Here is a 22569-nt window from a genome sequence, read left to right on the forward strand (position 1 = left end):
TCTTAATGTTTACTTTTCTATTATTTTTTTTTCACGTTGAACGTTTTACGTGATTTAGTATTAATACATCCCGCTATCAGATTTTAGAATTTTTGGGTCTTAAAAGGTACTATTTGAACGTGAGAGGTTTTCTTAGTTTTGTTTCCTTGTTGTGTACCCTTTTTTAAATACTGTACTCATAGTCCATTCACATATTTTGTTGATGAAAAACCTTGCATGAAATGAGTAGTTTATATCATATTCATGAACATTTGATATCAAACTGACATCACATTTTACCTTTTATCATTATAGATTCCAAATTGAAATATCTAATTGACTAATCCAAATCATACAATAGTCTGATTACGTTTACGTTTTCTGCTATTTCTTAGGCCTACAATCATGATAATGACTCATATCTAATTCTCCTTTACCACTCAAATATATTTCATAGCAAAATCATTCGATCTTCAATCTTGATAGGTATTTTATACTGTTCTGGGCAATTATCTTTAAAATTTATGTTTTTTTTCAATTGAGAAGTTTACTTTTCAAAAGATCACAAGATCGTGATAAGCGCAGTAATAAATTTTTTGATTGTTCATTTATATCTATTTTAGGGGGAGAAGAACCCTTCGGACATCAATGTACGTATTAATAGAATAATGTATGTGTTACTTTTGTAGAAAATATTCGATGTAAAATAAAATCATTAATTACTTAAAAACTGAAGAAAATTGAATTAAACAAAGGTAGTTTTGATGACACTACTAGTATTTCAGAAAATTATAAAAACATAGTAGATAAAAATTTAGTGTCTACTTAAAAAAAAACATAGTTTTCAGTTTAGTTGCTGAAGTTGTGTATATTAATGTTTACTTTTCTTTTATGTTTTTTTTTAACGTTTAACGTTTTACGTGATTTAGTATTAATGCATCCCGCTATCAGATTTTATAATTTTTGGGTCTTAAGGTACTATTTGAACGTGAGAGGTTTTCTTATTTTTGTTTCCTTGTTGTTTACCCTTATTTAAATACTGTACTCATAGTTTAATACACATATTTTGTTGATGAAAAACCTTGCATGAAATGAGTAGTTTATATCATATTCATGAACATTTGATATCAAACTGACATCACATATTACCTTTTATCATTATAGATTACAAATTGAAATATCTAATTGACTAATCCAAATCATACAATAGTCTGATTACGTTTACGTTTTCTGCTATTTCTTAGGCCTACAATCATGATAATGACTCATATCTAATTCTCCTTTACAACTCAAATATATTTCATAGCAAAATCATTCGATCTTCAATCTTGAAAAGTAATTTATACTGTTCTTGGCAATTATCTTTCAAATTTATATTTTCTTTTCAATTGAGAAGTTTACTTTTCAAAAGATCACAAGATCGTAGTAAACGCAGTAATACATTTTTTGATTGTTCATTTATATCTATTTTAGGGAAAGAAGAACCCTTCGGACATCAATGTACGTATTAATAGAATAATGTATGTGTTATTTTTCTAGAAAATGTTCGATGTAAAATAAAATCATTAATTACTTAATAACTGAAGAAAATTGAATTTATTGAAGGTAGTTTTGATGACACTTTTTCAGAAATTTATAAAAACACAGTAAATAAATATTTAGTGTCTACTTTACAACAAAGTTTTCAGTTTAGTTGCTGAAGTTGTGTATCTTAATGTTTACTTTTCTATAAATTTTTTTCACGTTTAACGTTTTACGTGATTTCGTATTAATACATCCCGCTATCAGATTTTAGAATTTTTGGGTCTTAAGGTACTATTTGAACGTGGGAGGTTTTCTTAGTTTTGTTTCCTTGTTGTTTACCCTTATTTAAATACTGTACTCAAAGTCAATACACATATTTTGTTGATGAAAAACCTTGAATGAAATGAGTAGTTTATATCATATTCAGGAACATTTGATATCAAACTGACATCACATTTTACCTTTTATCATTATAGATTACAAATTGAAATATCTAATTGACTAATCAAGATCATACAATAGTCTGATTACGTTTACGTTTTCTGCTATTTCTTAGGCCTACAATCATGATAATGACTCATTTCAAATTCACCTTTACAACTCAAATATATTTCATAGCAAAATCAATCGATCTTCAATCTTGATAGGTATTTTATACTGTTCTGGGCAATTATCTTTAAAATTTATGTTTTTTTTTCAATTGAGAAGTTTACTTTTCAAAAGATCACAAGATCGTGATAAGCGCAGTAATAAATTTTTTGATTGTTCATTTATATCTATTTTAGGGGAAGAAGAACCCTTCGGACATCAATGTACGTATTAATAGAATAATGTATGTGTTATTTTTCTAGAAAATGTTCGATGTAAAATAAAATCATTAATTACTTAAAAACTGAAGAAATTGGAATTTATTGAAGGTAGTTTTGATGACACTTTTTCAGAAACTTATAAAAACACAGTAAAGAAATATTTAGTGTCTACTTTTCAACAAAGTTTTCAGTTTAGTTGCTGAAGTTGTGTATCTTAATGTTTACTTTTCTATTGTTTTTTTTTCACGTTTAATGTTTTACGTGATTTAGTATTAATACATCCCGCTATCAGATTTTAGAATTTTTGGGTCTTAAGGTACTATTTGAACGTGAGAGGTTTGTCTTAGTTTTGTTTCCATGTTGTGTACCCTTATTTAAATACTGTACTCATAGTCAATACACATATTTTGTTGATGAAAAACCTTGCATGAAATGAGTAGTTTATATCATATTCATGAACATTTGATATCAAACTGACATCACATTTTACCTTTTATCATTATAGATTCCAAATTGAAATATCTAATTGACTAATCAAGATCATACAATAGTCTGATTACGTTTACGTTTTCTGCTATTTCTTAGGCCTACAATCATGATAATGACTCATATATAATTCTCCTTTACAACTCAAATATATTTCATAGCAAAATCAATCGATCTTCAATCTTGATAGGTATTTTATACTTTTTTTGGCAATTATCTTTAAAATTTATGTTTTTTTTTTCAATTGAGAAGTTTACTTTTCAAAAGATCACAAGATCGTGATAAGCGCAGTAATACATTTTTTGATTGTTCATTTATATCTATTTTAGGGGGAGAAGAACCCTTCGGACATCAATGTACGTATTAATAGAATAATGTATGTGTTATTTTTGTAGAAAATATTCGATGTAAAATAAAACCATTAATTACTTAAAAACTGAAGAAAATTGAATTAATCAAAGGTAGTTTTGATGACACTACTAGTATATCAGAAAATTAGAAAAACATAGTAGATACAAATTTAGTGTCTACTTAAAAAAAACAAAGTTTTCAGTTTAGTTGCTGAAGTTGTGTATATTAATGTTTACTTTTCTTTTATGTTTTTTTTTTACGTTTAACGTTTTACGTGATTTAGTATTAATGCATCCCGCTATCAGATTTTAGAATGTTTGGGTCTTAAGGTACTATTTGAACGTGAGTGGTTTTCTTATTTTTGTTTCCTTGTTATGTACCCTTATTTAAATACTGTACTCATAGTCAATACACATATTTTGTTGATGAAAAACCTTGCATGAAATGAGTAGTTTATATCATATTCATGAACATTTGATATCAAACTGACATCACATTTTACCTTTTATCATTATAGATTCCAAATTGAAATATCTAATTGACTAATCAAGATCATACAATAGTCTGATTACGTTTACGTTTTCTGCTATTTCTTAGGCCTACAATCATGATAATGACTCATATCTAATTCTCCTTTACAACTCAAATATATTTCATAGCAAAATCAATCGATCTTCAATCTTGATAGGTATTTTATACTGTTCTGGGCAATTATCTTTGAAATTTATGCTTTTACCAATTGAGAAGTTTACTTATCAAAAGATCACAAGATCGTGGTAAGCACAATAATAAATTTGCTATTGTTCATTTATATCTATTTTCGGGGAAGAACAACCCCTCGGATATCAATGTACGTATTAATAGAATAATGTATGCGTTATTTTTATAGAAAATGTTCGATGGAAAATAAAATCATTGATTACTTAAAAACTGAAGAAAATTGAATTTATCGAAGGTAGTTTTGTTGACACTATTTCAGAAAATTATAAAAACATAGCAGATAAATATTTAGTGTCTACTTCACAAAAAACAAAGTTTTCAGTTTAGTTGCTGAAGTTGTGTATCTTAATGTTTACTTTTCTATTATGTTTTTTTTACGTTGAACGTTTTACGTGATTTAGTATTAATTCATTACGCTATCAGATTTTAGAATTTTTTGGTTTTAAAGGAACTATTTGAACGCGAGAGGTTTTCTAAGTTTTGTTTCCTTTTTGTGTACCGTTATTTAAATACTGTACTCATAGTTCAATACACATATTTTGTTGATGAACAACTTTGCATGAAATGAGTAGTTTATATCATATTCATGAACTTTTGATATCAAACTGACATCACAGTTTACCATTGTATCATTATAGATTCCAAATTGAAATGTATTATTGACTGATCAAGATCATACAATAGTCTGAATATGTTTACGTGTTCTGTTATTTCGTAGGCCTATAATCATGATAATATTAGTTACATAGTGTGCTAGTGACCCAATACGGTATATATGGGGTCAGTAAATTCCATATGGGGTGAGAGCGAAGCTCGAATCCCCATATGGAATTTACTGACCCCATATATACCGTATTACGTTACTAACACACTATGTAACGAATATATCTTACCGACTATCTCAACGTGTAAAATGTATACTAGTGACCTATCAAAATGAGCAAGTCTTCAATACAGTTAGCACTAACATGATTACAAAAAATTAAAACTACTTCCTTTGATCCTACAAAAAACAGATTCCAACAATTGCAACTTGTTTGATTTAAATATGTTTTAAGAATTTATTTCACTTTATCATCACTTTCTTCGTCTGTTGAAACCTTTAAGATTTTTTCTCAGTACTGTTTTGTTTTTCTTAAGGAACGTAACACCACTACTAACCGTGTTTGAAATAATCCCCGCCTCCTTATTACCTTATATGGAATATAAAGGGACGTAACTCCATTACTAACCGTGTATGAAATAAGCCCCGCCTCCCAACTAACCTAATATTAAATATACAGGGCGATTTTAACCAATCATATTCCTAGAAATGTATAGAAGGTAAGATAATGACTCATATCTAATTTACCTTTACAACTCAAATATATTTCATAGCAAAAGAAATCGATCTTCAATCTTGATAGGTATTTTATACTGTTCTGGGCAATTATCTTTAAAATTTATCTTTTTTTTCAATTGCTAAGTCTACTTTTAAAAAGATCACAATATCGTGGTAAGCACAGTAAGAAATGTTTTGATAGTTCATTTGCATCTATTTGAGGTTGAAATGAACCCTTCGGATATCAAAGAAAGTATTAACAGGAAAATGAATGTTTCATAATTCTAGAAATTGTTCGATGCAAAATCATATCATTAGTTACTTTTAAACTGAAGTAAATAAAATGTATCAAAGGTAGTTGTGTTAACATATTTTTGAAAATAACAAAAACATTATAGACACAAATGCAGTGTCTACTTTATAAAAATACAAAGTGGTTTTGAAATGAGTTGCTGTAACTATGTATCTTTTTAGTTACTTTTCTATTATGTATTTTGTCTTGTGAATTTTTTCAGTTACTTTGCTATTATGTTATTTTTGACGTGTGACTTTTTTCGTGACACGTTACTCCTGTACTTAAAGAAATAAAGAAATAATTTATAAGATAATAAGATCAGATAATGACTATTTCATTGTAGTGTCATATATTGATCTAAGTTAAATTAAAGTTCTTTAAACAAACAGGTTAAAGCAAAGATCAATACCCAGCTTGCATAGACTTATTACACACTAGATTTACAATAAATCAATGCACATCTTTTTAACAATGACAAATAAAATATCCACACTTGACATAAGAAAAAAATCAAATCTTAATCAAAATGTTAAAAAAGTTATAATAAAAACAATTGCCATTTAAATTTATCTTCTCACGAACAAAATAAAAGTATTCAGACTTGGAGTATTATTTAAAGAATATCAAAGCCCCTTTGTAACAATACAAAAATGTCCAAAATAATAAAAAATACTGATTTTAATCAAATTGTTTGCAAAAAAACAAAAATCCTCAGAACTCTTTTTTATTCAATGTATGACCTTATCATCGTTTGTATGTATTGACAGTTTTAAAAGCTATAAATCTATTCTCTGTGTTCTTTCGGTCAAAGTTATCAATGAACTCTAGTAATAATTGAAAAAAGTGTGTAACAGATGTCTGTATGTAAAGTACAGACCATTAAAAACGTTGTATTTCGTTTATTAAAGATTTCGTGTTATAAATAAAGGCAACAGTAGTATACCGCTGTTCAAAACTCATAAATCCATGGACAAAAAACAAAATCGGGGTAACAAACTAAAACCGAGGGAAACGCATTAAATATAAGAGGAGAACAACGACATAACACCGAAACATAACACACACAGAAACGGACCAAGCATCAGACAAAACACCACGAGAATAACAAATATAACATGAAAACCAAATACATGAATTTGGGATAGACAAGTACCGTGCCACGTCTTATCTCAATATCTCAAAAATAAGAGAAAACACAAACGACTCAACGTTAAAATGCAACACACACATACATGACATAAACGAACAATAATATAACAATGGCCATCTTCCTGACTTTATACAGAACACTTTTAAAGGGGAATAAAAGTGGTGGGTTGAACCTGGTTTTGTGGCATGCCAAACCTCGCACTTTAATGGCAAAGTTAAATATAACATTGAAATGACAACATAATATTACAGGACTACAATACAAATAAATAGGAGAACATATTAGACAAAGAAAAACATGATTAATAGATAACAAAAAGCATCAGGTTTAAAATTCAATACGCCAAACACGCGCCTTGTCCACACAGGACTTACAAGTGACGCCCAGATATAAAATATCGAAAGTGAAAAAAGTACAAAGTTGTTCAGCACTGGAGATCAAAAGTTGAAAGGTTTCGCCAAATACGGCATTGTTTTATGCCCGGGATAAGAACATTCTTATTATATAGAACAACTCATGTTATTGCAAACAGTAAATTTTATCAAATGAATATGAAAGAGATATACATAAAGAAACTGAAGTATTAACTAATTACAGAAAACTAAACCCGAATACATAACGCCCAGATATAAAAGATCGAAAGTGAAAAAGGTACAAAGTTGTACAGCACTGAAGATCAAAAGTTGAAAAGGTTTTGCCAAATACGGCATTTTTTTTATGCCCGGGATAAGAACATCCTTATTATATAGAACAATTCATGCTATTGCAAACAGTAAATTTTAACAAATGAATATGAAAGAGATATACATAATGAAACTGAAGTATTAACTAATTACAGAAAACTAAACCCGAATACATAATGCTATAAAAGTTTAACACAGAATAGACACACCCGAATCAGTCCAGGCGTCAACGTAATTACAAAAATGTGACGTCACATACGATGGCGAAAAGGTACAAACGTTATGCCACATTTGAATTTATGAAATTTAGAAACAGCATGACGTCACATATGAAAAACTATCAAAAAGAGATAGAATTAGGATGGATTTAAGATTATATCAGAACTAAATACTGATAATTCATTTAAACAAAATGCATATTGCAATACTTATTAATAGCAATTAACTGTAATGTATATATGTCCAGTTTGTTATGAATCCAACTTCAAACGTAAATAATCGTACAAATTTAATATAATTAATAAAGGCGGTGATTAATTTTTCTATCTGTAACACCTAAATATAATAAAAAGAAGTCAACACATTTGACAAAATCCGATGAGAATTACAAATATAACATTAAACATGTAAACTAAATACATGAATTTGGGATAAACAAGTGCAGAAACACGTCTTATAGTAATGCGAATTCACATTCAGCAAGACAGTCACAATCGGGAATAAGTCACGTTTGGTAATTAAAAGATTAGACGACATAATGACAAACCACAATCTACCATGTGGTAAAAATGTCCTTAGCTAGTTTGGTTAAAGAGACATCATATGGATCCACCAATTCGTGATGGTGTCCATAAAATTTACGGAGTGTCAATTTTAATCTGTCCTCCTCATAACTTTGTTGGAGCAGTTTCTGCGTAAGGAGCACACTCCTGTATATGAAGTCCGTATAGTGTGAACAAGCACGTGAATAACGTATCAATTGTGATATGTAAACACCATACGAAGGGGCAGAGGGTATGTTACTGCTGAGAAATGGGAAATTGATAATTGGGAAGTTGAAATCGTCCCGTTTATCATAGATTTTCGTGTGAAGTCGTCCATTTACGTCAATATTGAGGAAAAGATCAAGGTATGAAGCAGTCCTTCTAGTATCAGTAGTATCCTTAATTTCAAGTTCACTGGGATATATGAGATGTAAGTATTGGCTGAAGTATGGGTTGTTCAATGATAAAACATCATCAATATATCGGAAAGTAAAATTAAAGAATTTCGCAAGGTGCTTTTTCTTTTTTATAAAACATACAAAGTCTAGAATTTAATTGTATCTGCCGTCTGCCCCACTACTAAATATTGCCATCGTACGTGTGACAGATCGTAAACGTTGACATGTTATGTAGTTTTCAGTTTCTTTCATCGTCTTATATAAGTAGTATGTTCTTTATTCATTGTCATTCACTTTGCTTCAATCATTGTTTAAGTCTTGACAAACAAATGTTTTGATCTTTATTAAAGTAGTTGTTAATAATACGTTTTGCTGTTTTCACACTCTTGTCAATGTTATTGACCGTAACGTAAACGTGTAGTTAATACAAAATTGGTACTCGGGAATTGCAGTCTTTTCTACACTGCGATGAACAATTTGCCGCTATTGAAATCAGCCTATCATCATCTGCTATGACTAATTTGCATTTAAATCGTGTGCATGACAGTTCTTGCTTAGTATGACAAGAGTTAAGTCATAAGTCGCCATGCACATACGTCCTGAACGTTCGTTGTCCAAATGCAAGCAAATATCTGGGTGCTTTTGACTGAACAGTGATAAATTTGCTATCACAAAGTTCACTGCCGTAATATGAATTCGGTTCAAACATCGATGTGCATAGTTTATGGTAATATTTCCAGGTCATACATCCCGCCATACAACATACATAGATCAGTAGCATGGGTTCAAATCCCGGCGAGGGAAGAACCAAAAAAGACGAGTTGTATATACATAATGTACACAGCCATGTATCATCATCATTGCTGGTGATTCGATCACTAAATCTGTTGTAGAGTTGTCACTGACTCAGACGTACTTATAAATATAATGATTTTCTGTGACTGTATCTTGCATAAATTTGTAAGATCCTTTACTATAGATAATTGAGCTGATCTGTAACAATAACATCTCCATTCCTTATATATCATGTACTGTAGTATGCCGCTAGATTAAAACTGACGAGGAAAGGTTACACACGGCCACCCAAAGCTTTATTTTTGTGAAGCCCAGGTGGTCGTGTAGTCTAGCGGGACGGCAACAATTCAGGCGATTTAGTGTCACAATATCTCAGTAGCATGGGTTCGAATCACGGTAAGGGCAGAACAAGACATTTGCAAAAGCAAAATTTACAGATCTTACATTGTTGGGTTGATGTTTAGACGAGTTGTATATACATAATGTACACAGCCATGTATCACCATCATTTCTGGTGATCCGATGGATAATTCTGTTTTAGAGTTGTCACGTACTCAGACGTACTTATAAATAAGATTATTTTCTGTGACTGTATCTTGCATTTATTTGTAGGATCCTTTACTATAGATAATTGAGCTGATCTGTAAAAATAACATCTCCATTCCTTATATATCATGTACAGTAGTATGCCACTAGATTAAAACTGAAGAGGAAAGGTAACACACGGCCCCCGAAAGCTTTATTTTTGTGAAGCCCAGGTGGTCGTGTGGTCTAGTGGGACGGCTACAGTGCAGGCGATTTGGTGTCACGATATCTCAGTAGCATTGTTTCGAATCCCGGCGAGGGAAGAACAAAAAAATTGCGGAAGCAAATTAACAGATCTAACATTGTTGGGTTGATGTTTAGACGAGTTGTATATACATAATGTACACAGCAATGTATCACCATCATTGCTGGTGATCCGATGGATAAATCTGTTGTAAAGTTGTCACTGACTCAGACGTACTTATAAATATAATTATTTTCTGTGACTGTATCTTGCATTAATTTGTAGGATCCTTTACTATAGATAATTGAGCTGATCTGTAACAATAACATATCCATGCCTTATAGTCCAGTCAAACTAAGATTTAACCTCAAACTAATTGCAACAGAAAATGTTTTAGTTCTAATCTATAGCATTATGCCATTTATATACAAAGAAAAAGTCCCATAAAATGTAACTTGAGGAAAACTCAAAATCAGCATTTTTAATTTCCTATGGAAATAAACATTGGAAGGGGAGATAACTTTTGCAAAAATTAGTCTTTTTTGGTCAGTTTTTGGTTGTTTTTCTTGAAATTTATGTAAAGTATGATACTTTGATGGGGTTATAAGTTTGTATATGACTAAATTATATAATCTCCTGTTCATGAAATGTACAAAGCGAAGTGTTATGGGTAGTTTTATTTTTTTCATGCATTTTTCATTACAGGAATTGCAAATTTGAAGCTTTGTAACCATTGTGAAAAAATAATGTGAAAATTTTGTATTGTTCATATCTGTATATTATATTTTTTCAGCAACTTACCTATCTAAAGAAACTTTAAACCACAAAAAGAAGAATACATGCTTAATTATTTTTATTAAAATTGTGATTCTTTACCTTGACATGTTGAAAAAATCAATAAATGGTCAACTAATGAATTACGAAATCTAGATTATAGCTTGAGAAAAGATATGAAAACACCTTTAGAGTTGTTTGCTATACTCTAAAGACCGCTAAAAAATCAAGAATCAAAACATTCTGATAAATAGAAGCGGTAAAGTTATAATTTGTGTCAATTTTTATTGATATTTCTACCTTTTTTACAAGAGTTATCTCCCTTTTCAATGCAAATCTACATAGGAATTTTAAATGGTGATTTTTATTAGTTTTCCTTAAGTTAGATTTTATGGGACTTTTTTCTGTGTATATTTGGGGTATAATACTAAAGATTAAAACTTAAAATTCTTCTGCAATTACTTTCGGGTTAGGGTCAAATGTATGCTAGATTGACTTGACTATTATATATCATGTACTGTAGTATGCCGCTAGATTCAAACTGAAGAGGAAAGGCAACACAAGGCCACCGAAAGCTTTATTTTTGTGAAGCCCAGGTGGTCGTGTGTTCTACTGGGACGGCTACAGTGCAGGTGATTAGGTGTCACGATATCTCAGTATCATGGGTTCGAATCCCGGCGATGGAACAACAAAAAAATTGCGAAAGCAAATTTACAGATCTAACATTGTTGGTTTGATGTTTAGACAAGTTGTATATACATAATGTACACAGCCATGTATCACCATCATTGCTGAGGTTCCGATGAATAAATCTGTTGTAAAGTTGTCACTGACTCAGACGTACTTATAAATATAATTATTTTCTCTGACTGTATCTTGCATTAATTTGTAGGATCCTTTACTATAGATAATTGATCTGATCTGTAATAATAACATATCCATGCCTTATAGTCCAGTCAAACTAAGATTTAACCTCAAACTAATTGCAACAGAAAATGTTTTAGTTCTTATATATAGCATTATGCCATTTATATACAAAGAAAAAAGTCCCATAAAATGTAACTTTAGGAAAACTCAAAATCAGCATTTTTAATTTCCTATGGAAATAAACATTGGAAGGGGAGATAACTTTTGCAAAAATTAGTCTTTTTTGGTCAGTTTTTGGTTGTTTTTCTTGAAATTTATGTAAAGTATGATACTTTGATGGGGTTATAAGTTTGTATATGACTAAATTATATAATCTCCTGTTCATGAAATGTACAACACGAAGTGTTATGGGTAGTTTTATTTTTTTCATGCATTTTTCATTACAGGAATTGCAAATTTGAAGCTTTGTAACCATTGTGAAAAAATAATGGGAAAATTTTGTATTGTTCATATCTGTATATTATATTTTTTCAGCAACTTACCTATCTAAAGAAACTTTAAACCACAAAAAGAAGAATACATGCTTAATTATTTTTATTAAAATTGTGATTCTTTACCTTGACATGTTGAAAAAATCAATAAATGGTCAACTAATGAATTACGAAATCTAGATTATAGCTTGAGAAAAGATATGAAAACACCTTTAGAGTTGTTTGCTATACTCCAAAGACCGCTAAAAAATCAAGAATCAAAACATTCTGATAAATAGAAGCGGTAAAGTTATAATTTGTGTCAATTTTTATTGATATTTCTACCTTTTTTACAAGAGTTATCTCCCTTTTCAATGCAAATCTACATAGGAATTTTAAATGGTGATTTTTATTAGTTTTCCTTAAGTTAGATTTTATGGGACTTTTTTCTGTGTATATTTGGGGTATAATACTAAAGATTAAAACTTAAAATTCTTCTGCAATTACTTTCGGGTTAGGGTCAAATGTATGCTAGATTGACTTGACTATTATATATCATGTACTGTAGTATGCCGCTAGATTCAAACTGAGGAGGAAAGGCAACACAAGGCCACCGAAAGCTTTATTTTTGTGAAGCCCAGGTGGTCGTGTGTTCTACTGGGACGGCTACAGTGCAGGTGATTAGGTGTCACGATATCTCAGTATCATGGGTTCGAATCCCGGCGATGGAACAACAAAAAAATTGCGAAAGCAAATTTACAGATCTAACATTGTTGGTTTGATGTTTAGACGAGTTGTATATACATAATGTACACAGCCATGTATCACCATCATTGCTGAGGTTCCGATGAATAAATCTGTTGTAAAGTTGTCACTGACTCAGACGTACTTATAAATATAATTATTTTCTCTGACTGTATCTTGCATTAATTTGTAGGATCCTTTACTATAGATAATTGATCTGATCTGTAATAATAACATCTCCATGCCTTATATATCATGTACTGTAGTACGCCGCTAGATTCAATCTGACGAGGAAAGGTAACACACGGCCATCGAAAGCTTTATTGTATGTGAAGCCCAGGTGGTCCTGTGGTCTAGCGGGACGGCTGCAGTGCAGGCGATTAGGTGTCACGATAGCTCAGTAGCATGGGTTCGAATCACGGCGAGGGAAGAACAAACAATTTTCGAAAGCAAATTTACAGATCTCACATTGTTGGGTTGATGTTTAGACGATTTGTATATACATACTGTACACAGCCATGTATCACCATTATTGCTGGTGTCCTCATGAATAAATCTGTTGTAAAATGTCACTGACTCAGACGTACTTATAAATATAATTATTTTCTGTGACTGTATCTTGCATTAATTTGTAGGATCCTTTACTATAGATAGTTGAGCTGATCTGTAACAATAACATCTCCATGTCGTATATATCATGTACTGTAGTATGCCGCTAGATTCAAACTGACGAGTAAAGGTAACACACGGCCACCGAAAGCTTTCTTTTTGTGAAGCCCAGGTGGTCGTGTGGTATAGCGGGACGGCTACAGTGCATGCGATTAGGTGTCACGATATATCAGTAGCAATGGTTTCGAATCCCGGCGAGGGAAGAACAAACAATTTTCGAAAGTAAATTTACAGATCTAACATTGTTGGTTTGATGTTTAGACGAGTTGTATATACATAATGTACATAGCCATGTATCACCATCATTGCTGGTGATCCGATGAATAAATCTGTTATAGAGTTGTCACTGGCGCAGACGTACTTATAAATATAATTATTTTCTCTGACTGTATCTTTACATTAATGTGTAGGGTCCTTTACTTTAAATAATTGAGCTGATCTGTAAAAATAACATCTCCATGCCTTATATATCATGTACTGTAGTACGCCCTTAGATTTAAACTGACGAGGAAAGGTAACACACTGCCACTGAAAGCTTTATTATCTGTAGAGCCCAGGTGGTCGTGTGGTCTAGCGGGACGGCTGCAGTGCAGGCGATTTGGTGTCATGATATCACAGTAGCATGGGTTTGAATCCCGGCGAGGGAAGAACAAAAAATTTGCGAAAGCAAATTTACAGATCTAACATTGTTGGGTCGATGTTTAGACGAGTTGTATATACATAATGTACACAGCCATGTATCACCATCATTGATGGCGATCCGATGGATACATCTGTTGTAGAGTTGTCACTGACTCAGACGTTCTTATATATATATATATATATATATATATATATATATATATATATATAAATGTCTAAGAATATAACTAAAACACACTAATTGATACATTAAAAAGTTCTATTAGATGTTAAATAGAAATACGCAATATTTTAGCTTCATCAGGCGTGTGCAACTCTCAAGGTGAAATCGGATGCATGACAAAAAAATATTTTTGTAGCTTAATCTATACAAGAGTTGAGGGACAGTGAAACATATTGATTGATTGGGCATCAAATATGTTTGTAGCTACAACTACATGAAGTTGGAATAAAAGTTTAACACATTTATAGATGTCCGATTAATTGTATGAATTTTTATAAATTAATGAGTATGATTTCAAGATAATTATGGTTTTGATTTGCTTTGAAATCTTTTTTCGTCTCTCTCATTGAGTCCATCAGGTTCGAGAGTTCGTAACTGGTGCATCCAAAATCTCTCTCTTTTTGTCTTCCTTTTGTATCCCAATTTTGATTTTTCTCAATGATTTGAAATGATTTGTAATTGGGCAGTTCCTTTCTTTTGTATAAAATGACCGATGGTTATTTAGTCGGATGTTGAATGGTGTTTCTGTTTCACCAACATATTGTAATTTGCAAGTTCCACACGTTAGAACATAAATGCAATTTTGCGTTTTGCAATTTGATGTTATAAATATGTTGTAATTTTTCTTTGTGACTGTGCTGATGAACTGGGTTTCTATATTGGCGACTTTGCAGCACTTACAATTGCCCCTTCCGCATGGTTTATAACCTCCGATTGTTGATATCTCCCGTTTAGATACTTTGGATGATACTAGAATATCTTTGAGGTTTTTTAGTTTGCGGTAAGCCATAACGGGAGGTGATGGAAAAATCTCGTTTAAGGAAGGATCATTTTCAATAAGACGCCAGTGTTTGTGGACAATTGATCAAAGATTTGTCAGGTGAGGATGAAAGCTAACAACAAACGGGATTTTATTTGTCTGGGCCGTCTTTTCTTTGTATTCAAGTAGATTTGTTCGGTCTTTTTCTTTTACTTTACCGAAAGCTTCTGAAATATTTTTGTTCTTATAACCTCTTGATTTGAGTTGCTGTCTGAGTTGCCCTAAACGATGGTTTAATTTTGATTCCGACGAACAAATCCGTTTTAACCTGATGGCTTGGCTGTACGGAATGCTCCGGGAGCAGTGTTTCGGGTGACAACTCTTCGGAGAGAGAAATTGGTGTTTATCAGTTTTTTTTGGTGTGAAGGTCGGTTGTCAGGACTCCGTTTTCTAAAGTTATGGTGGTGTCGAGATATATATATATATATATATATATATATATATACAACTCGTCTAAACACCAACCCAACAATGTTAGATCTGTAAATTTGCTTTCGCAAATTTTTCGTTCTTCCCTCGCCGGGATTCGAACCCATGCTACTGTGATATCGTGACACCAAATCGCCTGCACTGCAGCCGTCCCGCTAGACCACACGACCACCTGGGCTCTCATTAAAAGAGCTTTCGGTGGGCATGTGTTACCTTTCCACGTCAGTTTTAATCTAGCGGCGTACTACAGTACATGATATATATATATATATATATATATATATATATATATATACAACTCGTCTAAACATCAACCCAACAATGTTAGATCTGTAAATTTGCTTTCGCAAATTTTTTGTTCTTCCCTCGCCGGGATTCGAACCCATGCTACTGTGATATCGTGACACCAAATCGCCTGCACTGCAGCCGTCCCGCTAGACCACACGACCACCTGGGCTCTCATAAAAGAGCTTTCGGTGGGCATATGTTACTTTTCCACGTCAGTTTTAATCTAGCGGCGTACTCCAGTACATGATATATAAGGCATGAAGATGTTATTGTTACAGATCAGCTAAATTATCTATAGTAAAGGATCCTACAAATTAATGTAAGATACAGTCACAGAAAATAATTATATTCATAAGTACGTCTCAGTCAGTGACAACCCTACAACAGATGTATCTATCGGATCGCCATCAATGATGGTGATACATGGCTGTGTACATAATGTATATACAACTCGTCTAAACATCAACCCAACAATGTTAGATCTGTAAATTTGCTTTCGCAAATTTTTTGTTCTTCCCTCGCCGGGATTCGAACCCATGCTACTGTGATATCGTGACACCAAATCGCCTGCACTGCAGCCGTCCCGCTAGACCACACGACCACCTGGGCTCTCATAAAAGAGCTTTCGGTGGGCATGTGTTACCTTTCCACGTCAGTTTTAATCTAGCGGCGTACTACAGTACATGATATATAAGGCATGAAGATGTTATTGTTACAGATCAGCTAAATTATCTATAGTAAAGGATCCTACAAATTAATGTAAGATACAGTCACAGAAAATAATTATATTCATAAGTACGTCTGAGTCAGTGACAACCCTACAACAGATGTATCCATCGGATCGCCATCAATGATGGTGATACATGGCTGTGTACATAATGTATATACAACTCGTCTAAACATCAACCCAACAATGTTAGATCTGTAAATTTGCTTTCGCAAATTTTTTGTTCTTCCCTCGCCGGGATTCGAACCCATGCTACTGTGATATCGTGACACCAAATCGCCTGCACTGCAGCCGTCCCGCTAGACCACACGACCACCTGGGCTCTCATAAAAGAGCTTTCGGTGGGCATGTGTTACCTTTCCACGTCAGTTTTAATCTAGCGGCGTACTACAGTACATGATATATAAGGCATGAAGATGTTATTGTTACAGATCAGCTAAATTATCTATAGTAAAGGATCCTACAAATTAATGTAAGATACAGTCACAGAAAATAATTATATTCATAAGTACGTCTGAGTCAGTGACAACCCTACAACAGATGTATCCATCGGATCGCCATCAATGATGGTGATACATGGCTGTGTACATAATGTATATACAACTCGTCTAAACATCAACCCAACAATGTTAGATCTGTAAATTTGCTTTCGCAAATTTTTTGTTCTTCCCTCGCCGGGATTCGAACCCATGCTACTGTGATATCGTGACACCAAATCGCCTGCACTGCAGCCGTCCCGCTAGACCACACGACCACCTGGGCTCTCATAAAAGAGCTTTCGGTGGGCATGTGTTACCTTTCCACGTCAGTTTTAATCTAGCGGCGTACTACAGTACATGATATATAAGGCATGAAGATGTTATTGTTACAGATCAGCTAAATTATCTATAGTAAAGGATCCTACAAATTAATGTAAGATACAGTCACAGAAAATAATTATATTCATAAGTACGTCTGAGTCAGTGACAACCCTACAACAGATGTATCCATCGGATCGCCATCAATGATGGTGATACATGGCTGTGTACATAATGTATATACAACTCGTCTAAACATCAACCCAACAATGTTAGATCTGTAAATTTGCTTTCGCAAATTTTTTGTTCTTCCCTCGCCGGGATTCGAACCCATGCTACTGTGATATCGTGACACCAAATCGCCTGCACTGCAGCCGTCCCGCTAGACCACACGACCACCTGGGCTCTCATAAAAGAGCTTTCGGTGGGCATGTGTTACCTTTCCACGTCAGTTTTAATCTAGCGGCGTACTACAGTACATGATATATAAGGCATGAAGATGTTATTGTTACAGATCAGCTAAATTATCTATAGTAAAGGATCCTACAAATTAATGTAAGATACAGTCACAGAAAATAATTATATTCATAAGTACGTCTGAGTCAGTGACAACCCTACAACAGATGTATCCATCGGATCGCCATCAATGATGGTGATACATGGCTGTGTACATAATGTATATACAACTCGTCTAAACATCAACCCAACAATGTTAGATCTGTAAATTTTCTTTCGCAAATTTTTTGTTCTTCCCTCGCCGGGATTCGAACCCATGCTACTGTGATATCGTGACACCAAATCGCCTGCACTGCAGCCGTCCCGCTAGACCACACGACCACCTGGGCTCTCATAAAAGAGCTTTCGGTGGGCATGTGTTACCTTTCCACGTCAGTTTTAATCTAGCGGCGTACTCCAGTACATGATATATAAGGCATGAAGATGTTATTGTTACAGATCAGCTAAATTATCTATAGTAAAGGATCCTACAAATTAATGTAAGATACAGTCACAGAAAATAATTATATTCATAAGTACGTCTGAGTCAGTGACAACCCTACAACAGATGTATCCATCGGATCGCCATCAATGATGGTGATACATGGCTGTGTACATAATGTATATACAACTCGTCTAAACATCAACCCAACAATGTTAGATCTGTAAATTTGCTTTCGCAAATTTTTTGTTCTTCCCTCGCCGGGATTCGAACCCATGCTACTGTGATATCGTGACACCAAATCGCCTGCACTGCAGCCGTCCCGCTAGACCACACGACCACCTGGGCTCTCATAAAAGAGCTTTCGGTGGGCATGTGTTACCTTTCCACGTCAGTTTTAATCTAGCGGCGTACTACAGTACATGATATATAAGGCATGAAGATGTTATTGTTACAGATCAGCTAAATTATCTATAGTAAAGGATCCTACAAATTAATGTAAGATACAGTCACAGAAAATAATTATATTCATAAGTACGTCTGAGTCAGTGACAACCCTACAACAGATGTATCCATCGGATCGCCATCAATGATGGTGATACATGGATGTGTACATAAAAGAGGGACGAAAGATACCAAAGGGACAGTCAAACTCATAAATCTAAAACAAACTGACAACGCCATGGCTAAAAATAAAAAAGACAAACAGAAAAACAATAGTACACACGACACAACATAGAAAACTAAAGAATAAACAACACGAACCCCACCAAAAACTAGGGGTGATCTCAGGTGCTCCGGAAGGGTAAGCAGATCCTGCTCCACATGTGGCACCCGTCGTGTTGCTTAAGTGATTACAAATCCGGTAAATAGTCTAATTCGGTAGGTCATATTCATGAAAGGGAAGGGGATTGTAGTTACGACGTAAGGAACATATCCGATATCATTTGTGAAACGGTTATTCCATAACGGTCAACCAACTCGTGATGGCGTCCGTAAAATTTACGAAGGGATGATTTCAACTTCACCATTTGGAACTCTTGGTTTAATAGCTTCCTTGTGAGCAGCAAACCTCTATCAAGAAAATCATGATAGGAAATGCAAGCACGGGAATATCGTATCAATTGGGAGATATATACCCCGTATGCAGGTGCTGCTGGAATGTTGCTACTTAGAAATGGAAAGTTCACAATTGGAAAGCTGAAATCATCTCTTTTGTCGTAAAGTTTTGTTTTCAACCGACCCTCATTGTCAATTTCTAGATGTAAGTCAAGATATGAAGCCGACTTAACTGTATCTGTAGTATCCTTTATCTCTAGTTCGATTGGATAGATGCGTTCCACATAGTCACCAAATTTTGAATTGTTTAGTGAAAGAACATCATCTATATAGCGGAAAGTAGAGTTAAAGGATATTGCTAACTTCTTATCTTTCTTCCTAAGAAGTTCCTGCATGAAGTCAGCCTCATAATAATAAAGAAACAAGTCGGCGAGTAGAGGGGCACAGTTTGTTCCCATTGGAATGCCGACAGTCTGTTGAAAAACACGTCCTCCGAACGTAACAAATATGTTGTCAATCAAGAAATCAAGCATCTTGATAACATCAGTTTCAGAGAATTTTTTCTTTGAATCAGAGTGATTCTTTACAAAGTAGGATTTATCCCTCCCTAAGACAAGATACTTGTATCTACGTTGGCCATTCTTTTTTATGAAGCAAAGTAATATCAACTCTTTCAATTTGTCTTTTAGTTTGGAATGTGGAATACTTGTGTACAGGGTAGAAAAGTCAAATGTTTTAATACTGTTACAAGATGAAAGAGAGTTAGATTGTATGTACTCTAAAAGATCTTTTGAATTTTTAAGTATCCACATCTGATTCACGCCACCTCTAGAATAGGCAGTTTCACAATAACTTTGAAGCCCGTCTTTGATTGCTGATAAAATAGATGTTAATAATTTAGAAAGAGGTTTCGTGGAGCACTTGGAAGACCCAGCAATATACCGTTGTTTGTAAGGACACTTATGTAGTTTAGGTATCCAATACAGTGATGGAAGATCCAGTTCTTCATCTTTGGTTGAAATTCCAAAGGAACATAGAACAGACCTATGATTATCCAGGATTTCCTCTTTGGTAAGTGTCGTGAGGGTATATGTTGAGTTACCAAGTGAATTGTCAATACCTAATTCGTTTATCAAGCAGTTGATGTAGTGACTTTTACACACAAAAACGATGTTATTTGGGGCTTTATCTGCAGGGACAACAACATATTTGTCATGGAGGTCGGATAGGTGTTTTGCAACATTTGGGTCTTTAAAGATTGACGTAGCATGGGCATTGATGGACCCATTCAGTTTCTTAATTCTGATTTGTATCAACGACCTCACTGCCTTAATCCATTCGGAAAGAGTGTCTACGTCTTCCTTCTCGTGCTTAACCCATTGCCTGGCATAATCCTCGACTGAATCCATCAAAATTTTAAAGTTGTATTTCCCATTGATGGATTTAGGCTCACGATATTTGGGACCTTTCGATAACACATTTCGTAGAGAAGTGTTATTAACAATGTTAAGGTCACCGGTAATAACGTGGCCAGCAGGATTATATGTGAATTTTGAACTAGCACAAGTGCAATCAGGAGGTTTAGACTTGAAGTCGTCAATATCGAGATCCTGCAAAACGCGTCTGTACATAATGTATATACAACTCGTCTAAACATCAACCCAACAATGTTAGATCTGTAAATTTGCTTTCGCAAATTTTTTGTTCTTCCCTCGCCGGGATTCGAACCCATGCTACTGTGATATCGTGACACCAAATCGCCTGCACTGCAGCCGTCCCGCTAGACCACACGACCACCTGGGCTCTCATAAAAGAGCTTTCGGTGGGCATGTGTTACCTTTCCACGTCAGTTTTAATCTAGCGGCGTACTACAGTACATGATATATAAGGCATGAAGATGTTATTGTTACAGATCAGCTAAATTATCTATAGTAAAGGATCCTACAAATTAATGTAAGATACAGTCACAGAAAATAATTATATTCATAAGTACGTCTCAGTCAGTGACAACCCTACAACAGATGTATCCATCGGATCGCCATCAATGATGGTGATACATGGCTGTGTACATAATGTATATACAACTCGTCTAAACATCAACCCAACAATGTTAGATCTGTAAATTTGCTTTCGCAAATTTTTTGTTCTTCCCTCGCCGGGATTCGAACCCATGCTACTGTGATATCGTGACACCAAATCGCCTGCACTGCAGCCGTCCCGCTAGACCACACGACCACCTGGGCTCTCATAAAAGAGCTTTCGGTGGGCATGTGTTACCTTTCCACGTCAGTTTTAATCTAGCGGCGTACTACAGTACATGATATATAAGGCATGAAGATGTTATTGTTACAGATCAGCTAAATTATCTATAGTAAAGGATCCTACAAATTAATGTAAGATACAGTCACAGAAAATAATTATATTCATAAGTACGTCTGAGTCAGTGACAACCCTACAACAGATGTATCCATCGGATCGCCATCAATGATGGTGATACATGGCTGTGTACATAATGTATATACAACTCGTCTAAACATCAACCCAACAATGTTAGATCTGTAAATTTGCTTTCGCAAATTTTTTGTTCTTCCCTCGCCGGGATTCGAACCCATGCTACTGTGATATCGTGACACCAAATCGCCTGCACTGCAGCCGTCCCGCTAGACCACACGACCACCTGGGCTCTCATAAAAGAGCTTTCGGTGGGCATGTGTTACCTTTATACGTCAGTTTTAATCTAGCGGCGTACTACAGTACATGATATATAAGGCATGAAGATGTTATTGTTACAGATCAGCTAAATTATCTATAGTAAAAGATCCTACAAATTAATGTAAGATACAGTCACAGAAAATAATTATATTCATAAGTACGTCTGAGTCAGTGACAACCCTACAACAGATGTATCCATCGGATCGCCATCAATGATGGTGATACATGGCTGTGTACATAATGTATATACAACTCGTCTAAACATCAACCCAACAATGTTAGATCTGTAAATTTGCTTTCGCAAATTTTTTGTTCTTCCCTCGCCGGGATTCGAACCCATGCTACTGTGATATCGTGACACCAAATC

At 34.0% G+C, this 22569-nt stretch overlaps 1 protein-coding gene across 1 annotated transcript in view; it reads left to right on the forward strand.

The window, feature by feature from the left end:
- The first annotated feature begins 1458 nt into the window (after positions 1–1458).
- Positions 1459–22569, forward strand: part of LOC143059173 (uncharacterized) — a 95778-nt gene continuing 74667 nt past the window's right edge. Inside the window, exons 1-2 of the mRNA XM_076232666.1 lie at positions 1459–1479; positions 3128–3154. The gene's annotated coding sequence lies outside the window, so the exon portion shown is untranslated. The remainder of the gene's footprint in view (positions 1480–3127; positions 3155–22569) is intronic.

The sequence above is a fragment of the Mytilus galloprovincialis genome, chromosome 14, assembly GCF_965363235.1.
Source record: "Mytilus galloprovincialis chromosome 14, xbMytGall1.hap1.1, whole genome shotgun sequence".
Classification (NCBI taxonomy): domain Eukaryota; kingdom Metazoa; phylum Mollusca; class Bivalvia; order Mytilida; family Mytilidae; genus Mytilus; species Mytilus galloprovincialis.